General features: G+C 45.0%; 1 protein-coding gene and 1 long non-coding RNA gene across 3 annotated transcripts in view; one reads left to right on the forward strand and one right to left on the reverse strand.

The window, feature by feature from the left end:
• The window catches only part of LOC101337417 (polyprenol dehydrogenase), a 327,160-nt gene that overhangs the window by 297,321 nt on the left and 8,459 nt on the right, over positions 1–21,380 (forward strand). The window contains exons 10-15 of the mRNA XM_033849920.2: positions 11,234–15,646; positions 15,768–15,787; positions 17,253–17,477; positions 17,688–19,176; positions 19,824–20,024; positions 20,214–20,384. The gene's annotated coding sequence lies outside the window, so the exon portion shown is untranslated. The remainder of the gene's footprint in view (positions 1–11,233; positions 15,647–15,767; positions 15,788–17,252; positions 17,478–17,687; positions 19,177–19,823; positions 20,025–20,213; positions 20,385–21,380) is intronic.
• LOC117310377 (uncharacterized) lies at positions 1,934–20,029 on the reverse strand. 2 transcript variants are annotated; one of them, XR_012329248.1, is made up of 5 exons: positions 19,908–20,029; positions 19,535–19,680; positions 17,734–19,296; positions 17,181–17,278; positions 1,934–2,424 (listed from the first exon to the last, which is right to left on the reverse strand). It is a non-coding gene; the product is annotated as an uncharacterized lncRNA (long non-coding RNA). The 2 variants fall into 2 exon arrangements; XR_012329247.1 differs by having other exon boundaries at positions 17,181–19,296.

Here is a 21,380-nt window from a genome sequence, read left to right on the forward strand (position 1 = left end):
CCCAGGGAGCTTTGCAGCCTGAGGATGTTACAGCATCTGTGGGAGCTGAGCTCGTTTTGTAACCTCATGGGAGACCCGTCTGCATCACAATTCAGTACCCGGTGTTCGCAAGCAGCCCGCTCGCAGACCTCCCACCCCCTCCCCTGTGTGCTCTCTACAAGGTGAGCCTGGTCTCGTCTTGTTTGCTCTACCCGGCGCTATGAGTCCCGCAGGGCCGGCTCCTGAGGGAGTTTGCCTCTTCCTGATACAGGTCGCTTATGACTTAGATCCCCTCTCTGGTTTCCACCAGGATGACACGTGGTCTGATCATGAAGGGACTTTGGGGACCTCCATTTTCAGATGGAAAAACAAAAGTCCACAGCAGCTCCATGATATATTCGGTAACATGACCGTGTCTGAGACCTTTTAATGCCAAGAACGTCTCAATGACTCTTGGGCTTGGATTTATGCACTTACCTGACGTGTGGAATCGTTAGTTGTAGGTGCGTTTCTGTGTGTATCACACACACATACGTATATAAACATCCAGTGCCTTCACCACACACACACAGACTTATACAGACATACACACACGCACTAATATACTTTGTCTGTTGTACGTTATTAAAAGCATAACAAAGGACATTTAGTAAAAGTATGTTTTACATGTACTCATTGGACAACCTGTCTCAGTGTACTTTGAAATATTTATCATACACAGCTTTCCCCAGACAGGTGAGGTCAGAAAGCTTATTCCTTTTCGTTCCAATGTAGCAAAAGCAGGACATTAAGAGGACGGTGATTAATTATGACATGTCCCCAAAAGGGCCAGATTCTTGCCTTTGGAACCATTTCCAATGTAATGTCTTTTTCTTTACCCTGGAGCCCTGCCGACAGACCCCTGGGATGGGAGAAATGCGCCTTTTGGTATCACACACCCAGAATGATGTTTAACCAAATATCTGGGTGCCCCGTGACTAGTCAAGCTGAAACACGAAATTATCCCTCACGGGTCTTCCAACCCTGGAAAAGCGCCACAGCTCAGACATTAAGAATAAGGAAAGGGCTTCCCTGGTGGCGCAGTGGTTGAGAGTCCGCCTGCCGATGCAGGGGACACGGGTTCGTGCCCCGGTCCGGGAAGATCCCACGTGCCGCGGAGCGGCTGGGCCCGTGAGCCATGGCCGCTGAGCCTGCGCGTCCGGAGCCTGTGCTCCGCAACGGGAGAGGCCACAACAGTGAGAGGCCCGCGTACCGCAAAAAAAAAAAAAAAAAAAAAAAAAAAAAGCTTGTGATGAGAAATAGAAGAAAAGTCAGGATACAGATTTCTCCGTGTTTACTGGGAAGTACTTCTAGCAGGAGGCTTGGGGGTGTGTTCGGACAGGTTCGCTTTGGAAGAGTTTCTTGTGTAGTTTGCAAGCCGCCACTCACGAAAGCCACGCCGGGACCTCACAGTTGGTGGGAAACTGTGCTGTGATTTCTGACGGCTCCAGAGCTGCCTTATGTGTTAACCACTAAGAAGCTAAGGAAAGGGAGGGGTCCTTGCCTGGATCCGGCTGGACCCACGCCCACACGTTGGCTGTGTGATATTCAGCGCACAGAGCAAGGAGAGAAGCCCTCGTCCCCTGCAGCGGGCACAAACCCTGCTTGCTTCGTGCGCTCCACCCCCGATCGCCAACATTCCTCTTAGAAAGTGTCGACTTGAAAAAAAAAAAGCACAGGGCTTCCCTGGTGGCGCGGTGGTTGAGAGTCCGCCTGCCGATGCAGGGGACGCGGGTTCGTGCCCCGGTCCGGGAGGATCCCACATGCCGCAGAGTGGCTGGGCCCGTGAGCCATGGCCGCTGAGCCTGCGCGTCCGGAGCCTGTGCTCCGCAACGGGAGAGGCCACAACAGTGAGAGGCCCGCGTACCGCAAAAGAAAAAAAAAAAAAAAAAAGCACAACGTGAGAGTTGTGAGTTAAGTTTTATTGGGGGCAAAATGAGGACTACAGCCTGGGAGACAGCATTTCAGACAGCTCTGAGCAACCGCTCCAAAGAGGTAGCAGGGGAGGGGGGAGGTCAGTATATATGTGGGGTTTCGGTGAACGGGGAGTGCATGCAATCAGTCAGTATATATGTGGGGTTTCGGTGAGGGGGGAGTGCATGCAGTCAGCACATATTTTTGCAGGTTCCTGCTAGTCTCCTGCAGGTTCCTGCGAGCCACACGGAACAGACGGCACCAGGAAGGATTTTAGTGCTTTCGTGGTTACGAGGAGGTGCAAGTATTGGGCTCATAAAACCGTCTCCTGAAAATCTCTAACTATCTGAAGACCTGTCCCGCCAGTTTTTCCCAGAGCACAGAGTTCCTCATTCCTGGTCTCCACCCTGAGCTCCTTTCAGAGGGTGTTGAAGGTCAGCAACTGCAGCGGCTCTTGATTTAATCCTTGTAGAGGTGACAGCAAGGGCCAATCTGTAGTTGGCAAAAGCAACATGAGAAAACTGCTCCCCCAGCCCCTCCTAAGTCGCAGAGATGAGCAGCTAATGGAGGTGATAACAGAGTGAAAAAGCAGCGTGGATTACACGCCCACGGAGCACCAGTGGTTCCATTAGATGCTGACAGTGCTCTGATGACAGAGGGATGAGGTATCTCCCATCTAACAGGTTAAGGAACTTAAGTTTAGAGAGATTAAGTCATCAAGGTCCCTCCACTGATCAGAGGCAGAGCTTCTCCTGTTTACCTGAAAGACCCCCAAATCCTCTTCTGTGATCACCTGGTGACCATGGTTCCAGGAACAAAGGGTGTAAACCCACCTGCCTCCAAATCAAAGATGGTGCATGGTAGAATCAACCTCATAAGTCCTGAGGTCCCACAGCCCTTCTCTTCCTCCTTCCGTGGTTCATCCTCTTTCATGTATTATTTCAACACATAGTTATCTGTCAAGGGGTTCTGTGTGCTGGCCACCGTTCTGGCTCCAGTGAACAAGCCAGGTGAAGTCCCTGCTTAATGTCCATCCCGGGGGGAGGAAGCAGACAGTGAGTGGACATGCAAGTAGATGAAATGCACGATGTGCTTTTTTACGTGGTCGTTGAGTGTTCCGAGGTTGAGCAGGGAGAGGACAGGCTGACCAGAGGAGCCCTTGCAGCACTGTGGCCGGAGAGGGCTTCTATGCGGGGTGACGTTTGTCCGGAGACCTGGCTGAGGTGAGGAAGGGAAAGGACAGCTGTGCCCCAGCCAGGAGCAGACTGTGTGGACAGTAGAACAGCGATGGTCCGGCACGGAGGGATGCAGCTCGAGCAGATGTGTGTGCAGGAGGCTGAGGCCAGAGGGACTGGGGCAGGTCTTGTTATCTTACTTGGATTTTGGAGTCTATCATGAGTGAGATGGGAGCCACTGGAAGTTTTTCTCGGATGGAGCCGATGGTGGTGGTGGTCGACCCACAACTGCTGGGAATTCCTTGCCATTTCCATGAACAGCGACCTGTCTTCCAATGCAAGCCCTGACTCTTGTTGGATACCTACCCTGCTTGCTGGAACACAGGGGGCCCATGGGAGAGACAAGCTGCAAATCGGCGAAAGGCACATAGCCCCGCTGGTAACTACTGAGCACAGGGTATAAATACCCCGGCTCACACACCTCTCAGCCCGGCTCACCCGAGGAAAGTGCTTTAAGGTGCTTCTCAGAGCATCACCATGATATTACGCTCCAGTCACCTGGGTGTGGCTGGCCTGATAATTCCCCCCTCCTTGGCTACTTTCCTTCCTTGCGTGACCTCCCCATCCCACTCCTGGAGCTCCCTGCCCCTCCCTGCGTTCAACCCTCAACCCAGGCTCTGCTTCTGGGGGAAGGTCAGTTGTGAAACCTGACCTGGGTACAGACAGGATCAGTCTGACTGCTGTGTGGACAGCAGTGATGCAGGAGGGACTGGTGGCAGGTCCTGGATGTTGGCGTTGTCCAGGGACAGATGTCCAGTGCCTTGAACCAGGCAGGAGATGGAGGTGGGGTGATGAGCAGCAGGCTCCCTGGGGACTTGCTGATGAACGGCATAAATAGATGCAGGGAATCTGCGTGGTTATCTGGGCTTCTCTTTTCCTTGCTGAGGCTACCCTGTTCTTGACGGTTCTGTGCCTTCTCGCTCTCTCGCCTTGCCTTCTCCAGCCCTCCCCCATACCCACCACCTTGATCATTAACAGTACTGCAGAATTTAATTCAACGCAAGGCTTTTGTGGAGCGTGGTGTAGGCGTTAGACACCCACCCAGGTACCAGGGAGACAGAAATTCGTACTTCCCATCCAAGGTGTGATGAACAGAGGCAGCAAATCATCGGGATACGGTGTAAAACTGCACCACGTCTGTCTGATGTGAAGACAAGTTTGGGCAAATAAAACTTGTCTTTTCTGAGTAGTGTTTTTTTTAATTGGAGTAGAGTTGATTTACAATATCGTGTTAGTTTCAGGTGTACAGCAAAGTGAATCAGTTATACATATGTATACATTTTTCAGATTCTTTTCCATTATAGGTTATTACAAGACATTGAATATACTTCCCTCTGCTATATAGTAGGTCCTTGTTGCTTATCTATTTATATATAATAGTATGTATGTGTTATTCCCAAACTCGTAATTTATCCCTCCCTCCCCTTTCCCCATTGGTAACCATAAGTTTGTTTTCTACGTCTGTGGGTCTGTTTCTGTTTTGTAAATAAGTTCATTTGTGTCATTTTTTAGATTCCACATATAAGTGATATCATATGATATTTGCCTTTCTATGACGTACTTCACTCAGTATGATCATCTCTAGGTCCATCCATGTTGCTGCAAATGGCATTATTTCATTCTTTTTCATGGCTGAGTAATATTCCATTGTATATATGTACCACATCTTCTTAATCCACTCATCTGCTGATTGGATTGTTTCCATGTCTTGGACATTGTAAATAGTGCTGCTGTGAACATAGGGGTGCATGTACCTTTTTGAATTAGTTTTCGCTGGATATATGCCCAGGAGTGGGATTGCTGGGTCACATGGTAGTTGTTTTTAGGTTTTTAAGGAACCTCCATACTGTTTTCCACAGTGGCTGCACCAGTTTACATTCCCACCAACAGTGCAGGAGGGTTCCCTTTTCTCCACACCCTCTCCAGCATTTATTGTTTGTAGACTTTTTGATGATGGCCAGTCTGACTGGTGTGAGGTGATACCTCATTGTAGTTTTGATTTGCATTTCTCTAATAATTAGCAATATTGGGCATCTTTTCATGTGCCTGTTGGCCACCTGGATGTCTTCTTTGGAGAAATGTCTATTTAAGTCTTCTGCCCATTTTTCGATTGTGTTGTTTTTTGTTGTTGTTGAATTGTATACACTGTTTGTATTTTTGGAAATTAAGCCCTTGTCGGTCCTATCGTTTGCAAATATTTTCTCCCAGTCCATAGGTTGACTTTTCCTTTTGTTAATGGTTTCCTTTGCTGTGTAAAAGCTTATAAGTTAGATTAGGTCCCATTTGTTTATTTTTGCTTTTATTTCTATTGCCTTAGGAGATGGACCTAAGAAGACATTGGTGCAATTTATGTCAGAGAATGTTTTGTGTACATTCTCTTCTAGGAGTTTTTTTAAATTTACTTTTATTTATTTATTTTTGGCTGTGTTGGGTCTTTGTTGCAGTGCATGGGCTTCTCATTGCAGTGGCTTCTCTTGTTGTGGAGCACAGGCTCTAGGCGCATGGGCTTCAGTAGTTGTGGCTCGCAGGCTCTAGAGCACAGGCTCAGGAGTTGTGGCACACGGGCTTAGCTGCTCCGCGGCATGTGGGATCTTCCCAGACAAGGGCTTGAACCCGTGTCCCCTGCATTGGCAGGCAGGTTCTTAACCACTGCGCCACCAGGGAAGCCTTCTTATAGGAGTTTTATGGTGTCATGTCTTATATTTAAGTCTTTAAGGCATTTTGAGTTGATTTTTGTATATGGGGTATGGGTGTGTTCTAACTTCATTGAGTTGCATGCTGACTAGTGTTTTTGAATGTCTGTCTTTATATAAAATGCAATGGGTATATATTTATAATTATCTGTTGATACACAAACACGACTTATCATTGCCTTCTAATTAACTGAAGTAGGTAGTCTTGCAGTGTGAGCCTTCAAGAAAATAAAGATGTTCGTCAGAAATGGATCACCTGTACAACTGTCATGTGTATAACACATTATCATGTTCAAGGGACTGTACAATTTAGCTCATTTGTCTCATTTAGACTCATCTGTGATGAGGCTACGTTATTTCATCATCAAGATCATCTTCACCACTGTCATCACCACCACCACCACCACCACCACCACCATCACAACCATAATCATCATCACCATCACCATCATCTCCATAATTATCATCATCACCACCAATAGTATCACTATCATCACCATCATCATTACCACCATCACAATTACCATCATCACCACCACCATCACCACCACCACTATCGTAATTATCACCTTTATCACCACCATAGTCATCATCACCACCACCACCATCTCCATAATTATCAACATCATCACCACCACCATCACCACCGTCGTCACCACAATCACCATCATCCTCATCATTTTCATCATCACCATCCTCACCGTCATTCCCATGTTACAGAAGTTGAGCCTCACCCAAGGTCACAGAGCTAATAACTAATGACACCATCACTGCAGACCTTGGCAAAGCAGAGCTCTCTCTGCCCACTCCCCCGACCACATGCCAGGAACCTTCCTTCAAAGACAGATACGGCTTGCCCTTTCCTCTCCTCTCCTTCCTACTTGCCCCCTGAAATGGGGAGCCAGCCTCCTGCACCGTGAGGACAGGGGCCGTGAGTAGGGGTGGAGGAGTGGGGAGATGCAAGGACCCTGCTTTTGGAGGACTGACACCAGCCCTGACCCGATTCCTCAGGGTCACCTTTACATGAGAGGGAATCACGTTTCCATCATTTTTGAGCCCTGTTGTTTTAGGGTTTCTGTTGCTGCCAGCCCTAATCCTGATGCAGTCTTCAAGCTCCACAGATCCTGCAAACCACCCCCCTCCTCCCATATCGTACGCACATGCCAAACCCCCCATCCTAACTACTCTGAAGGCGGCTCAGCCATTTCCATAATCTGATTTGCTTTTAATCTGTGTTGGAAAGGATAAAAGCAATGGCCTTCCAGGGCAGACCTGGACCAAAACCACGCAGCTGCACCAGGTAAAAACGCTGCGGATAAGTGTTTGTTTGGAAAGCGCTGGCTTATCGCGAGGGATGTCTAGGAGCGCTATTAAGCAGTATTTTAAAAATCCAGTTTATTCTAAAGTGCGTATTTTCCATCTCTGGCTCAGGTCCAGCCAGCAAAGAAAGACAGGCTTTGGCTTGTGGCTTCTTTTATTCCTCATCCCAAATTGACCATCACCGGTAAATGAGATCAAAGCTTCCAGCCCATCAGCCCGTAAAGGCCCCTGGGAAAGGAAATGTTAAGCCGTCATCGGGACCCAGCTGGACATGGGAGTGGGTGGCCCAGTGCCCACGAGGGCATCATTGTATCTCAGCCTTGCCCTGTTGTGACTGCACGGACCACACATCCTAGGAAGAAGTCCAGCCTCTCAGAGGATTTTTCTGACACAGTGAGATGCCAGTTATCAGAGGCAGTGAGCCTTGAGGCTGGATGATGGCTCATGTCAGAGGGGGAAGTTCTTGTTTTCTTATTGAACTCTAGTTGATGTGCAATAATGCATTAGTTTCAACTGTCCAGCAAAGTGAGTCAGTTTGTTTTGGTTTTTTTGCAGGTTACTTCTCCTTATTATTACAAAATATTGAGTGTAGTTTCCTGTTATGTAGTAGGTCCTTGTCGATGAGCTATTTTATATATAGTGTGTATCTGCTAATCCCAACCTCCTCATTTATCCCTCGCCCTCCCTTTCTCCTTTTGTAACCATAAGTTTGTTTTCTGTGTCTGTGAGTGTGTTTCTGTTTTGTAAATAAGTTCATTTGTATCATTCTTTTTTAGATTCCACATATAAGTGATGTTTGTCTTTCTCTATCGGACTTACCAGTACTTCACTTAGCATGATAATCTCTAGGTCCATCCATGTTGCTGCCAATGGCATGATTTCCTTCTTTTTCACGGCTGAGTAATATTCCATTTTATACATGTACCACATCTTCTTTGTCCATTCCTCTGTTGCCGCACATGTAGGTTGCTTCCAAGTCTTGGCTGTTGTAAATAGTGTGTGTAGGGGTGCATGTATCTTTTCAAATTATAGTTTTCTGTGGATATATGCCCAGGAGTGGGATTGCTGGGTCCTATGGGAGCTCTATATTTAGTTCTTTGAGGAACCTCCATACAGTGGCTGCATCAGTTTACATTCCCATCGACAGTGCAGGAGGGTTCCCTTTCCTCCACACCCAGGAGGGCTCCTTCTTGATCACCACAGAGCTGTGCTGCAGGCTGCTTGGGGGCCCGGAACACATCCCTGGAAACTGGTAGAAAGGGGAGTGCTGATGTTACTGGACACAGAACAGCCTCTGTGGTAGGATGTTTATGCAACGGACATCTGGGAAATACGTGAAGGTAATCCTGCCCTTGACGTTCCAGTGGCCAGGAGGGCACATCAGAAAAGCATGGCGTGCTGGCCGTGGGCTGCTTCCTAACAGTGCTGTGAGCAAAGCCGGCTCAGTATTTACCAAAGAGAGACATCTGGGTCTTTCGTGCCAACAATTGAAATTAGTCTTGCAAAAAAGCAAGGGTTTAATCCAGTCCAAAGAAAATTGGATTAAGGGAAGAGCATTTTGTATAATGCTCCTGGAAACTATGCCAGAAGCCGTAGCACAATGGTTGTAAAAGAGTTTTACAGGAGTGTGATGAGATGGGTGTGTGTGTGTACACGCAAGAGGTTTATTGTGTGACTAGAGTGAGACAGGTGCAGAGAAATCGTGGGACTTGGTGGGGTGTGCTCAGGGGGAATTTAATAGATGCTCTAAGAGAAATATATACAACTCATAGAATATCTTCAGTACAGGACTTCCCTGGTGGTTCAGTGGCTAAGACTCTGGTGCAGCATGGCCAAAAAAAAAAACCAAACAAAAAAATTCTCTGTATGATTGCAATATTAATATCAGTCTGTGTTCGTTCGTCAATCAGTATGATTCTTTCTCTCCGAGTACCGCTGATTTTACCATCAGGCTTTATCATCTTGAAACATGCAGATGTGGGTATTAGTCAGCTGAGGCTGCTGTAACAGAACACCCCAGACTGGGCAGCTTAAACAATGGAAATTTAGTTCTCACCGTCTGGAGGCTGGGAGTTTGAGATCACGGCGTGGACAGACTCAGTTCCCGGCGAGGCTCTCTTGTTGGCTTACAGATGCCACCTTATCTGCATGTCCTCGTGTGGTGGAGAGACAGACCCCATACCATATTATAACCTCACTTCACCTTCATTCATTGTTTACCCCAAATACAGTTACTCTGGGGGGTTAGGGCTCCAACATACGAATTTTGAGGGGATATAAATCCGTCCATAGCAACATGGCTTGAGATAAGCAGGCAGGCTTGTCACAGCCCAGCAGGGGCATCTCAGCTCCCTACCTCGTTCCGTTTCTGAATGGGAACATTTCCCAACAAGGCTGAGAAACCTGCTAGTTGAACAGTCACCCCCCACTGCTCCCCACGTTTGTAGAGCCCTTCATTTCCCTGAGGTCAGGGTGCCCCTGCTGTGCCCCTAAGCCCTGCCCCTCAGAATTCCTGCCCGCATCCCAGCCGCCAGATCTGGGCTTCAGTGACTGAGTCTCCCTCTGGTCCCAGAAGGCCACTGGCCGCCCTAGAATCAGCTCAGTGCAGGGAATCCACAACCACCAACCCCCAAGGGGAGGTGGAGTAGGAATCCCCCAGCCCCCTCGGGCAGCTCGCTCACAGGTGCTGTCCAGGGCACTGGGGCTTCCAGAGCAGCTAAGTGCAAATGCCCCAGTGCTGCCTGGCCTGGTTCACAGCCCTGGTCCCCCATCCCTTTCCCTCACCCCAGATACTCCCAAGTCTGCATGCTGTGGGACCCCAGCCACGACAATCAGCTGAGATCCTGGAAAAATAAAACCCACCCTGGGTAGTTACCCAAGAGGAGAAAAAAAAGCAAACACCTTCGGTACATCAAACGCCATCCATTCAACACCTATGAGAAAAGTCAGCTTTATTTTTTTTGAATTTTTGAATTCTATGTATTTTTTTATAGAGCAGGTTCTTATTAGTTACCTATTTTATACGTATTAGTGTAGATATGTCACTCCCAATCTCCCAATTCATCCCACCACCACCACCCACCCCTGCTTTCCCCCCTTGATGTCCATACGTTTGTTCTCTACATCTGCGTCTATTTCTGCCCTGCAAACCGGTTCATCTGTACCATTTTTCTAGGTTCCACATATATGCGTTAATATATGATATTTGTTTTTCTCTTTCTGACTTACTTTACTCTGTATGACAGTCTCTAGATCCATCCACGTCTCTACAAATGACCCAATTTTGTTCCTTTTTATAGGTAATATTCCATTTTATATATGTACCACATCTTTATCCATTCGTCTGTCAATGGGCATTTAGGGTGCTTCCATGACCTGGCTATTGTAAATAGTGCTGCAATGAACATTGGGGTGCATGTGTCTTTTTGAATAATGGTTTTCTCTGGGTATATGCCCAGGAGTGGGATTGCTGGATCATACGGTAATTCAATTTTTAGGTTTGTTTTTTCTTTAACATCTTTATTGGAGTATAATTGCTTTACAATGGTGTGTTAGTTTCTGCTTAATAACAAAGTGAATCAGTTATACATACACATATGTTCCCATAGCTCTTCCCTCTTGCATCTCCCTCCCTCCCACCCTCCCTATCCCACCCCTCTAGGTGGTCACAAAGCACCCAGCTGATCTCCCTGTGCTATGCGGCTGCTTCCCACTATCGGTTTTACATTTGGTAGTGTATATATGTCCATGCCACTGTCTCACTTTGTCCCAGCTTACCCTTCCCCCTACCCGTGTCCTCAAGTCCATTCTCTAGTAGTTCTGTGTCTTTATTCCCATCTTGCCCCTAGGTTCTGCATGACCCCTTTTTTTTTTTTTGATTCCATATATATGTGTTAGCACATGGTGTTTGTTTTTCTCTGACTTACTTCACTCTGTGTGACAGACTCTAGGTCCATCCACCTCACTGCAAATAACTCAATTTCGTTTTTGTTTTTTTTTTTTTGCGGTACGCGGGCCTCTCACTGTCGTGGCCTCTCCCATTGCGGAGCACAGGCTCTGGACGTGCAGGCTCAGCAGCCATGGCTCACGGGCCCAGCCGCTCTGCAGCATGTGGGATTCTCCTGGACTGCGGCACGAACCCGTGTTCCCTGCATCGGCAGGCAGACTCTCAACCACTGCGCCACCAGGGAAGCACAGTTTCGTTTCTTTTTATGACTAAGTAATATTCTATTGTATAAAGTGCCACATCTTCTTTATCCATTCATCCAATGATGGACACTTAGGTTGCTTCCATCTCCTGGCTATTGTAAATAGAGCTGCAATGAACATTGTGGTGCATGACTCTTTCAGAATTATGGTTTGCTCAGGGTATATGCCCAGTAGTGGGATTGTTGGGTCATAGGGTAATTCTATTTTTAGTTTTTTAAGGAACATCCAATACTGTTCTCCATAGTGGCTTTATCAGTTTACATTCCCACCAACAGTGCAGCAGGGTTCCCTTTTCTCCACACCCTCTCCAGCATTTGTTGTTTGTAGATTTTCTAATGATGCCCATTCTAACCGGTGTGAGGTGATGCCTCATTGTAGTTTTGATTTGCATTTCTCTAATAATTAGTGATGTTGAGCAGCTTTTCGTGTGCCTCTTGGCCGCCTGTATATCTTCTTTGAAGAAATGTCTATTTAGGTCGTCTGCCCATTTTTGGATTGGGTTGTTTGTTTCTTTGATATTGAGCTGCATGAGCTGTTTATATATTTTGGAGATTAATCCTTTGTCTGTTGATTCATTTGCAAATACGTTCTCCCATTCTGAGGGTTGTCTTTTCATCTTATTTGTAGTTTCCTTTGCTTTGCAAAAGTTTTTAAGTTTCATTAGGTCCCATTTGTTTGTTTTTATTTCCATTACTCTAGGAGGTGGATCAAAAAAAGATCTTGCTGTGACTTATGTCAGTGTGTTCTTCCTATGTTTTCCTGTAAGAGTTTTATAGTGTCCTGTCTTACATTTAGGTCTCTAATCCATATTGAGTTTATTTTTGTGTGTGGTTTTAGGGAGTGTTCTAATTTCATTCTTTTACATGTAGCTGTTCAGTTTTCCCAGCAACACTTATTGAAGAGGCTGTCTTTTCTCCTTTGTATGTTCTTGCCTCCTTATCAAAGATAAGGTGACCATAGGTGTGTGCGTTTATCTGGTTTTAGGGAGTGTTCTAATTTCATTCTTTTACATGTAGCTGTCCAGTTTTCCCAGCAACACTTATTGAAGAGGCTGTCTTTTCTCCTTTGTATGTTCTTGCCTCCTTATCAAAGATAAGGTGACCATAGGTGTGTGCGTTTATCTCTGGGCTTTCTATCCTGTTCCACTGATCTATATTTCTGTTTCTGTGCCAGTACTGTATTGTCTTGATGACTGTAGCTTTGTAGTGTAGTCTGAAGTCAGGGAGTCTGATTCCTCCAGCTCCGTTTTTCTCCTTCAAGACTGCTTTGGCTATTCGGGGTCTTTTGTATCTCCATACAAATTTTAAGATTTTTTGTTCTAGTTCTGTAAAAAATGGCATTGGTAATTTGATAGGGATTGCATTGAATCTGTAGATTGCTTTGGGTAGTATAGTCATTTTCACAATGTTGATTCTTCCAATCCAAGAACATGGTGTATATCTCCATTTGTTTGTATCATCTTTAATTCCCTTCATCAGCATCTTATAGTTTTCTGCATACAGGTCTTTTGTCTCCCTAGGTAGGTTTATTCCTAGGTAGTTTATTCTTTTTGTTGCAGTGTTAAATGGGAGTGTTTCCTTAACTTCTCTTTCAGATTTTTCTTCATTAGTGTATAGAAATGCAAGAAATTTCTGTGCATTAATTTTATATCCGGCAACTTTACCAAATTCATTGATTAGCTCTAGTAGTTTTCTGGTGGCATCTTTAGGATTTTCTATGTATAGTATCATGTCATCTGCAGACAGTGACAGTTTTACTTCTTTTCCAATTTGTGTTCCTTTTCTTTTTCTTCTCTGATTGCCATGGCTAGGACTTCCAAAACTATGGTGAATAATAGTGGCAAGAGTGGACATCCTTGTCTTGTTCCTGATCTAAGAGGAAATGCTTTCAGTTTTTCTCCATTGAGAATGATGTTTGCTGTGGGTTTGTCATATATGGCCTTTATTATGTTGAGGTAGGTTCCCTCTGTGCCCACTTTCTGGAGACTTTTTTTATCATAAATGGGTGTTAAATTTTGTCAAAAGCTTTTTCTGCATCTATTGAGAAGATCATATGGTTTTTATTCTTCAATTTGTTAATATGGTGTATCACATTGATTAAGTTGCATATATGAAGAGTCCTTGCACCCCTGGGATAAATCCCACTGTGATCATGGTGTATGATCCTTTTAATGTGTTGTTGGATTCTGTTTGCTAGTATTTTGTTGAAGATTTTTTCATCTATATCCATCAGTGATATTGGTCTATAATTTCCTTTTTTTTTAGTATTTTTGTCTGGTTTTGGTAACAAGGTGATGGTGGCCTCATAGAACAATTTTGGGAGTCTTCCTTTCTCGGAAGAGTTTTGGAAGAGTTTGAGAAGGATGGGTGTTATCTCTTCTTTAAATGTTTGATAGAACTCACCTGTGAAGCCATGTGGTCCTGGACTTTTGTTTGTTGGAAGATTTTTAATCACAGTTTCAATTTCAGTACTTGTGATTGATCTGTTCATATTTTCTGTTTCTTCCTGGTCCAGTCTTGGAAGGTTATATACCTTTTAAGAATTTGTCCATTTCTTCCAGGTTGTCCATTTTATTGGCATAGAGTTGCCTGTAGTAGTCTCAGGATGCTTTGTATTTCTGTGGAGTCTAATTTTAATGATTTGAGTCCTCTCCCTCTTTTTCTTGATGAGTCTGGCTAATGGTTTATCAATTTTGTTTATCTCCCCAAAGAACCAGCTTTTAGTTTTATTGATCTTTGCTATTGTTTTCTTTGTTTCTATTTATTTCTGCTCTGATCTTTATGATTTCTTTCCTTCTACTAACTTTGGGTTTTGTTTGTTCTTCTTTCTCTAGTTCCTTTAGGTGTAAGGTTAGATTGTTTGAGATGTTTCTTGTTTCTTGAGGTAGGCTTGTATAGGTATAAATTTCCCTCTTAGAACTGCTTTTTCTGCATCCCATAGGTTCTGGATCGTGTTTTCATTGTCATTTGTTTCTATGTATTTTTAAGAGTGTTGTGGTCAGAAAAGATGTTTGATATGATTTCAATTTGCTTAAATTTTCTGAGGCTTGATTTGTGACCCAAGATTTGATCTGTCCTGGAGAATGTTCCATGTGCACTTGAGAAGAAAGTGTAATCTGCTGTCTTTGGATGGAATGTCCTATAAATACCAGTTACATCTATCTGCTCTATTGTGTCATTTAAAGCTTTTGTTTCCTTATTAATTTTCTGTTTGGATGATCTGTCCATTGGTGTGAGGTGTTAAGTCCCCCACTATTATTGTGTTACTGTCGATTTCTCCTGTTTTATAGCTGTTAGCAGTTGCTTTATGTATTGAGGTGCTCCTGTGTTGGGTGCATATATAATTGTTGTATCTTCTTCTTGGATTGATCCCTTGATCATTATGTAGTGTCCTTCCTTAACTCTTGTAATATTCTTTATTTTAAAGTCTATTTTGTCTGATATGAGAATTGCTAGTCCAGCTTTCTTTTGATTTCCATTTGCATGGAATATGTGTCCCTAGGTCTGAAGTGGGTCTCTTGTAGACAGCATATATATGGGTTGTGTCCATTCAGTGAGCCTGTGTCTTTTGGTTGGAGCATTTAATCCATATATGTATGTTCCTATTACCATTTTCTTAATTGTGATGGGTTTGTTTGTGTAGGTCCTTTTCTTCTCTTGTGTTTCCCACTTAGAGAAATTCCTTTAGTATATATTGTAAAGCTGGTTAGGTGGTGCTAATTTCTCTTAGCTTTTGCTTGTCTGTAAAGCTTTTGATTTCTCCATCCAATCTGAATGAGATCCTTGCTGGGTAGAGTAATTTCCCTTTCATCATTTTAAATATATCATGCCACTCCCTTCTGACTTGTAGAGTTTCTACTGAGAAACCAGCTGTTAACCTTATAGGGAGTCCCTTTGTTGTTTTCCCCTTGCTTTTAATATTTTTTCTTTGTATTTAATATGTGTCCTGGTGTGTTTCTCCTTGGAGCTATCCTGAACGGGAACCTCTGTGCTTCCTGGATTTGATTAACTATTTATGTTTCGGTTTTTTGGCTGTAAGGCATGTGGCATCTCAGCTCCCTGACCAGGTGTTGGACCCACACACCCCTGCGCTGAAAGGTGAAGTCTTAACCAGTGGACCAGCAGGGAAGTCCCCTGGGAGAAGTGGGTTTTGGTGGAGGGTCTCAGCTGACCTGCAAGACGGGGCCAAGGGTGGACAGCCCTCTCACCTCTGTGCCCCTCACTTCTCTTCTGCCCCCATCCAACAGGCAGACCCATGGTGAGCTCTGTGGGGCAAGGAGCAGGGGTGGACAGGGATGGAGTGCATGTGGTAAGAACACCCACCCTACTCTCCCCCCTCCTCACCCATTTAATGGATCATCTGTGGCTTCCCTGATCAGAGAAATGAGAATCTGCTGATGTAAGTTACTCTGCAACCCACTTTTACTTTTTTAATTTTTATTGGAGTATAGTTCACCTACAACATTGTTAGTTTCAGGTATACAGCATAGTGATTCAGTTATCCATGTACATATTCTTTTCCCATTTAGGTTATTACAAAATACTGATAGAGTTCTCTGTGTTACACAGTAGGTCCTCGTTTTCCTCTATTTTATATATAGTAGTGTGTGTGTTAATCCCAAACTCCTAATTTATCCTTCCCCCACCCTTCCCCTTTGGTAACCATGCATTTGTTTTCTATGTCTGTGAGTCTGTTTCTGCTTCATAAATAAGTTCATGTGTATTATTTTTCAGGTTCCACATATAAGTGATATCAGGTGGTATTTGTCTTTGTCTGACTTACTTCGTTTAGTATGATAATCTCTAGGTCCATCCATGTTGCTGCCAATGGCATTAGTAATGTATGTACCACATCTTCCTATCCATTCATCTGCTGATGGACAGTTAGGTTGCTACCATGACCTGGCTGTTGTGTCTTTTTGAATTATGGTTTTCTCAGGGTATATGCCCAGTAATGGGATTACTGGGTCGTAGGGTAGTTCTATTTGTAGTGTTTTTGAGGAACCTCCATACTGTTTTGTAGACTTTTTGATGATGGGCATTCTGACCTGTGTGAGGTGATACCTCACTGTACTTTTGATGTGCATTTCTCTAATAATTAGAGATGTTGAGCACCCTTTCATGTGTCTGTTTGCCATCTGTATGTCTTTGAAGAAATGTCTGTCTATTTAGGTCTCTGCCCATTTTCTGATTGGGTTGTTTATTTGTTGTTGTTGAGTTGTTTGTAGATTTTGGAAATTAAGCCTTCATCGGTTGCATTGCTTGCAAATATTTTCTCCCATTCTATAGATCGTCTGTTCATGGTTTCCTTTGCTGTGCAAAAGCTTGTAAGTTTGATTAGGTCCCATTGGTTTATGTTTCTATTGCCTTGGGAGACTGACCTAAGAAAATATTGGTATGATTTGTGAGAGAATGTTTTGCCTGTGTTCTCTTCTGGGAGTTTAAGTCTTTTGTGTGTGGTGCGAGCGTGTGTTCTAACTTCATTGATTTACATGCATGTCTCCAACTTTCCCAGCACCACTTGCTGAAGAGACTTTTTCCCATTGTGTATTCTTGTGTCCTTTGTCAAATATTAATTGACATAGGTGTGTGGGTTTATTTCTGGCCTCTGTTATTTAAAGATACATTAAAACAGTATAAGAACTGAGGAAGATTGGGGGAATCCACCAACAAGTCCAGAGCTGAGAGCACAGAAGAGCATAAGTGTTGAGACGCCTGCTGTGGTCAGCTGAGTAACGTCCCCAAAGATGTCCAAGTTCTAATACCCGAACGTTGTGAATATGTGAACTTACGTAGCAAAAGGAAGTTGGCAGATGTGGTCCTGCTAAGCACCTTGAGATGCACAGGTGACCTGGGTTTTACAGGTGGTCCAGTGTCATCACATGGGTCCCTGTAAAGAGGACGTCAGAGGAGTATTTGGTTACAAGATGCTGAGCTGCTCGTTTTGATGATCAAGGAAGGGGCCACAAGCTCAGGATGGCAGACGCCTCCAGAAGGTGGAAAAGGAAGGAAATAGATTCTCCCCTGGAGCCTCGAGAAGAAACCAGCCTGCAGGATCCCTTGAATTTAGAGCTTTGGGCTTTAAAACGGTAAGATGGCACATTTTGTTCTTTTAAGCTACCAAGTCCTCGGTTCTTAGAGTAGCCACAAGAAACTCAGACAGAATCCAAGGATGTTAAGCAGGGGGACAGCTGACACTTGCAGGGAAACGACTTATGAAGATTAGATGACTAGGACAGATGAGAAGTAACTAGAGAGAAAGATCTGTTTTTCAACCTATTGATTTTCATCTCCCTAAGAGACTGCAAACTCCGGGAAAGAAGGGCTCAAGTGTCTCCGGCTCACCTTCCAAAGGGAGCAGTATCTCTACCTGCTGCCCCATCTGGCTCGATCCGTGAGAAGCAGAGGGAGGAGGGTTGCCGTGTCAGGTGCGACCCCACACCTCTGCAGGGTTCCTCTCTCGTTGCCAAGATCCTGGCATGTGGAACACGGTGCAGGGATTCAGATGCACCATGGCTTACGTTCCGGGGACACGGTAAGGAGATAGTTAATCAATTACCGTCTAATTCTGATGGCTCCAGCGCTGCACCCCTTCCCTCTGAAGCAGATGGTCGAGCTGAAATGGTTTACCTGCGTAGACAACGTGGTTTTACTTCATCTCAGTAGCTACAGCGTGGGCTCCTGAACGGCCTCTTTTCATCACTTCTGGGTCTTCTTCAGCCACCCAGCCAGGCTCTCCGTGAATAACTCCTGAAAAAGAATGCACAGCCAGGAGCCTTGCCCGGAGGTCAAGGCGGCTAAGGCCGAATCGCTGCTTTGTCCGGGCAGGGGTTCTGCACTGCAACAGGAACGCAATCGCCACGTCCAACCTTCAGATCTCGGGTCGCAGAAGAGGCAGCCCACCCTCAAGCCTTTCCAGCCCAAGAGAAAGGTGCTTTCCACTTTGTGCCTGTGAGGGCCAGGCTCCATCCCCCTCCTGCCTCTGTGCACCCTTCTGCAAGTCACTCGCCTCTTTACTTTCTCTGCACGATGGGAAGCTTGCCTGCAAGGTGGTTAGTGGTGGAGATGGGACCTGTGAGGCACTGGCAGCTCAGAAAGTGAATCCATATTTGCGTCACTGTCACCGACAAGGTGAGGACCGGCCGGTTCCTGTATCTCTCCAGGAGAGGAGGAGCAGACCACTTCCCAGGGGAATCTGAGTCCGCTAAGTAAATGCTGCGACCATTTGATAGAAATACTGTAAAGCCATTACCTTCTTAGAACAGACCATCTGTCTCCTGGTATCAGCCATCACTTAAAAGCCAACTCAGCCCAGCCTGGTCAGGTGCTAATCAAGGACATGAGTTAATAGGGCAAAATAATTAGAGGATTAGTGTCATGACCTACCTGGTAAGTGCCCATCTTATATTTTAATGCCTATAATCACAGTCTCAGCTGTTTGGGGATAGAAGAATCCAGCAATGACACTGTCTGATACAGATTCTCTGATATTTTCTTGAAGAACCAAGGGACTCGAACGCAGGAAGCAGTCCCACTCGAGGACGTCAGGGCAGCGCTGACACCCTTTAATAAGTCAAGGATGCAGTGTCCATCACAAACCTTTCCTTCTCTGATTGCCTGAGATTTATGGGATCCTGATGAAACATCACCACCAATGAAACAGCGTGTCACAGCTCAGCGTACATGGTCGACCCTTCCTGACAACATCTCATAACTGCAGAACAGAGAGGCCTGTATTATCCCGACGTAAATATGGACCCCAGGAGAAACCAGCTCTTTGGACCCACGGTAACGGTTCCTGGGAGGGCATTATTGGGGGTGGGTTTCCCACGGTGCTGCTTACAAGTCATTCCTTGGAGACCCCGAGATTGTAGAAAATACTGATCCAGAGCACAGGATGCAGATGACCTAAAAATGGACCCGAGGGGAAAACAGTTAAGTGGGGTTATGATGGCTCTACCGGTCCAACCAAACAAGGGAGGGTGGATTTATGATCAGATTCTGAATTCTAGAACAGGGAAGCACAGACGCTGTCCCCACAGGATGGTCTACTTAGCAACTGGCTCCTCCCTCCCTGGGGCCATGTGTCACTATTCAGCCCATGGGGGTCAGGGTAGTTCAGAGGGTACTTGCTGAGGTTGCAGACCTGGAGCTCCAGGATTTGGGGGAAGGTGGTGTCCAGAATTGTCCCTTCCTTTTCACGAGGAGGCTCAGCTCATCCCCGGGTGTGGAGAGTTCAGGCCTGCAGGCTGGCTCAGGGTCCACGAGGATGGATGTCCACCTCACCAAGCACTGTAGGGAGGCAGAGGGTCATCAGTGAAGGGCTTCAGGAAGCATGAAAAGCTGCGTGGACGGATCCCCGGAATGGACATGATGATGAAGATGATAGACTGTCCACTGAGCATCTCCCGTTTCTCATTTTCTCCTATCCTTAGGGTGGATGAGCATCTGAAATTAGGCTGTGATGTTGTCTGATTCTTGTGCCCCCTCCCCTTGAAGGTGGGTGTGATCTAACTCACTGTGACACGAGAGCGTCCAGCCGGTCCATCAGGACGGTCTCCAGGGACAGGGTCCCGAAGGAAAGTGATACGTGGTCCTCAACGTCTTGAGTCTGAAGGGAAGCAGCCTCGAAGAAGGTAATATTCATGTCTGCACTACCCTGTATTGTGTGTGTGGATCTAACAACTATAAACATTGTAAGTATTATAAATATGGCAATATCTATGATACACATACAATACGATTTATACAACACGCATATAGAACGTAAAACGTATAACATTTGACAGCATGACAGTTAAGGTTTTTTTTTTTTTTTTTTTGAGGCACACGAGTACCTTGTGGCCTCTCCCGTTGTGGAGCACAGGCTCAGCCGCCATGGCTCACGGGCCCAGCTGCTCCGCGGCATGTGGGATCTTCCTGGACCGGGGCACAAACCCATGTCCCTTGCATCGGCAGGTGGACTCTCAACCACTGCACCACCAGGGAAGCCCAAGGTATAATTTTTAAGTTGTAATATATAGTATAAAATATAATCGGTGTAATTGCATGTATTATACATTATATGAGTATATCTTAATACACAATAGGTGTATATATAATGTATAAACATGTATTATATATAAATATATGTGTATATATGAATATAATGTACATATATATTATATAACAGAATATATAATATACATTCTAACAAATGACTGACATGTAATTGTATACAATATGTAACACACAGTATATAATGTAAAATCTAACATGTATATGAAATATACTATAATATACAATTTAATGTACCAAAAATTAGATGGTATAACGTTAAATACTAGATGATACATTTATATTATATACAAAAATTAGTATATAATATATACTGTTATATAGTAGTATATATATTACCATGTACTAGTACATATTAATACTAGTATATACTAGTATATATTACTATACTACAATATACTTTATACATAATCTATATTGTGTATTATGTGTTCATTGTACATAATCTATATTATGATGTATGTTATATATAATATAGCAGTATAATAACTGTATAATATATATTATACACAATTTAATGGACGTCCTCTTGGCTACCTAGCTTGTTTCCATTGTCTTTAAACTTTCCGTTGCACCTGGATGCACACACTGACTCCCTTCCCTGGGGAAGTGCAGTCCCCTTCATGTCCCCGAGGCTGCCCACTGTGGGCACAGAACCCCCCCATCCGGGTGCCACCCGGTTCCCCTCCGTCACCTCTGCCCTCCTCACCTGTCACCTCACCAGGGAGGACATCACTCAAGTCCCACCTGTGCTGCTCCATGCCAGCCTCTGCAACAGCAGAGCAGCCTCACCCTGGATTTCCATATCCACAGTAACCTCTTCACTCGCCTATCAGCCGGGCTTCCCTGGTGGCGCAGTGGTTGAGAGTCCGCCTGCCGATGCAGGAGACGTGGGTTCGTGCCCCGGTCCGGGAAGATCCCACACACTGCAGAGC

The sequence above is a fragment of the Tursiops truncatus genome, chromosome X (assembly GCF_011762595.2).
Source record: "Tursiops truncatus isolate mTurTru1 chromosome X, mTurTru1.mat.Y, whole genome shotgun sequence".
Taxonomy (NCBI): Eukaryota; Metazoa; Chordata; class Mammalia; order Artiodactyla; family Delphinidae; genus Tursiops; species Tursiops truncatus.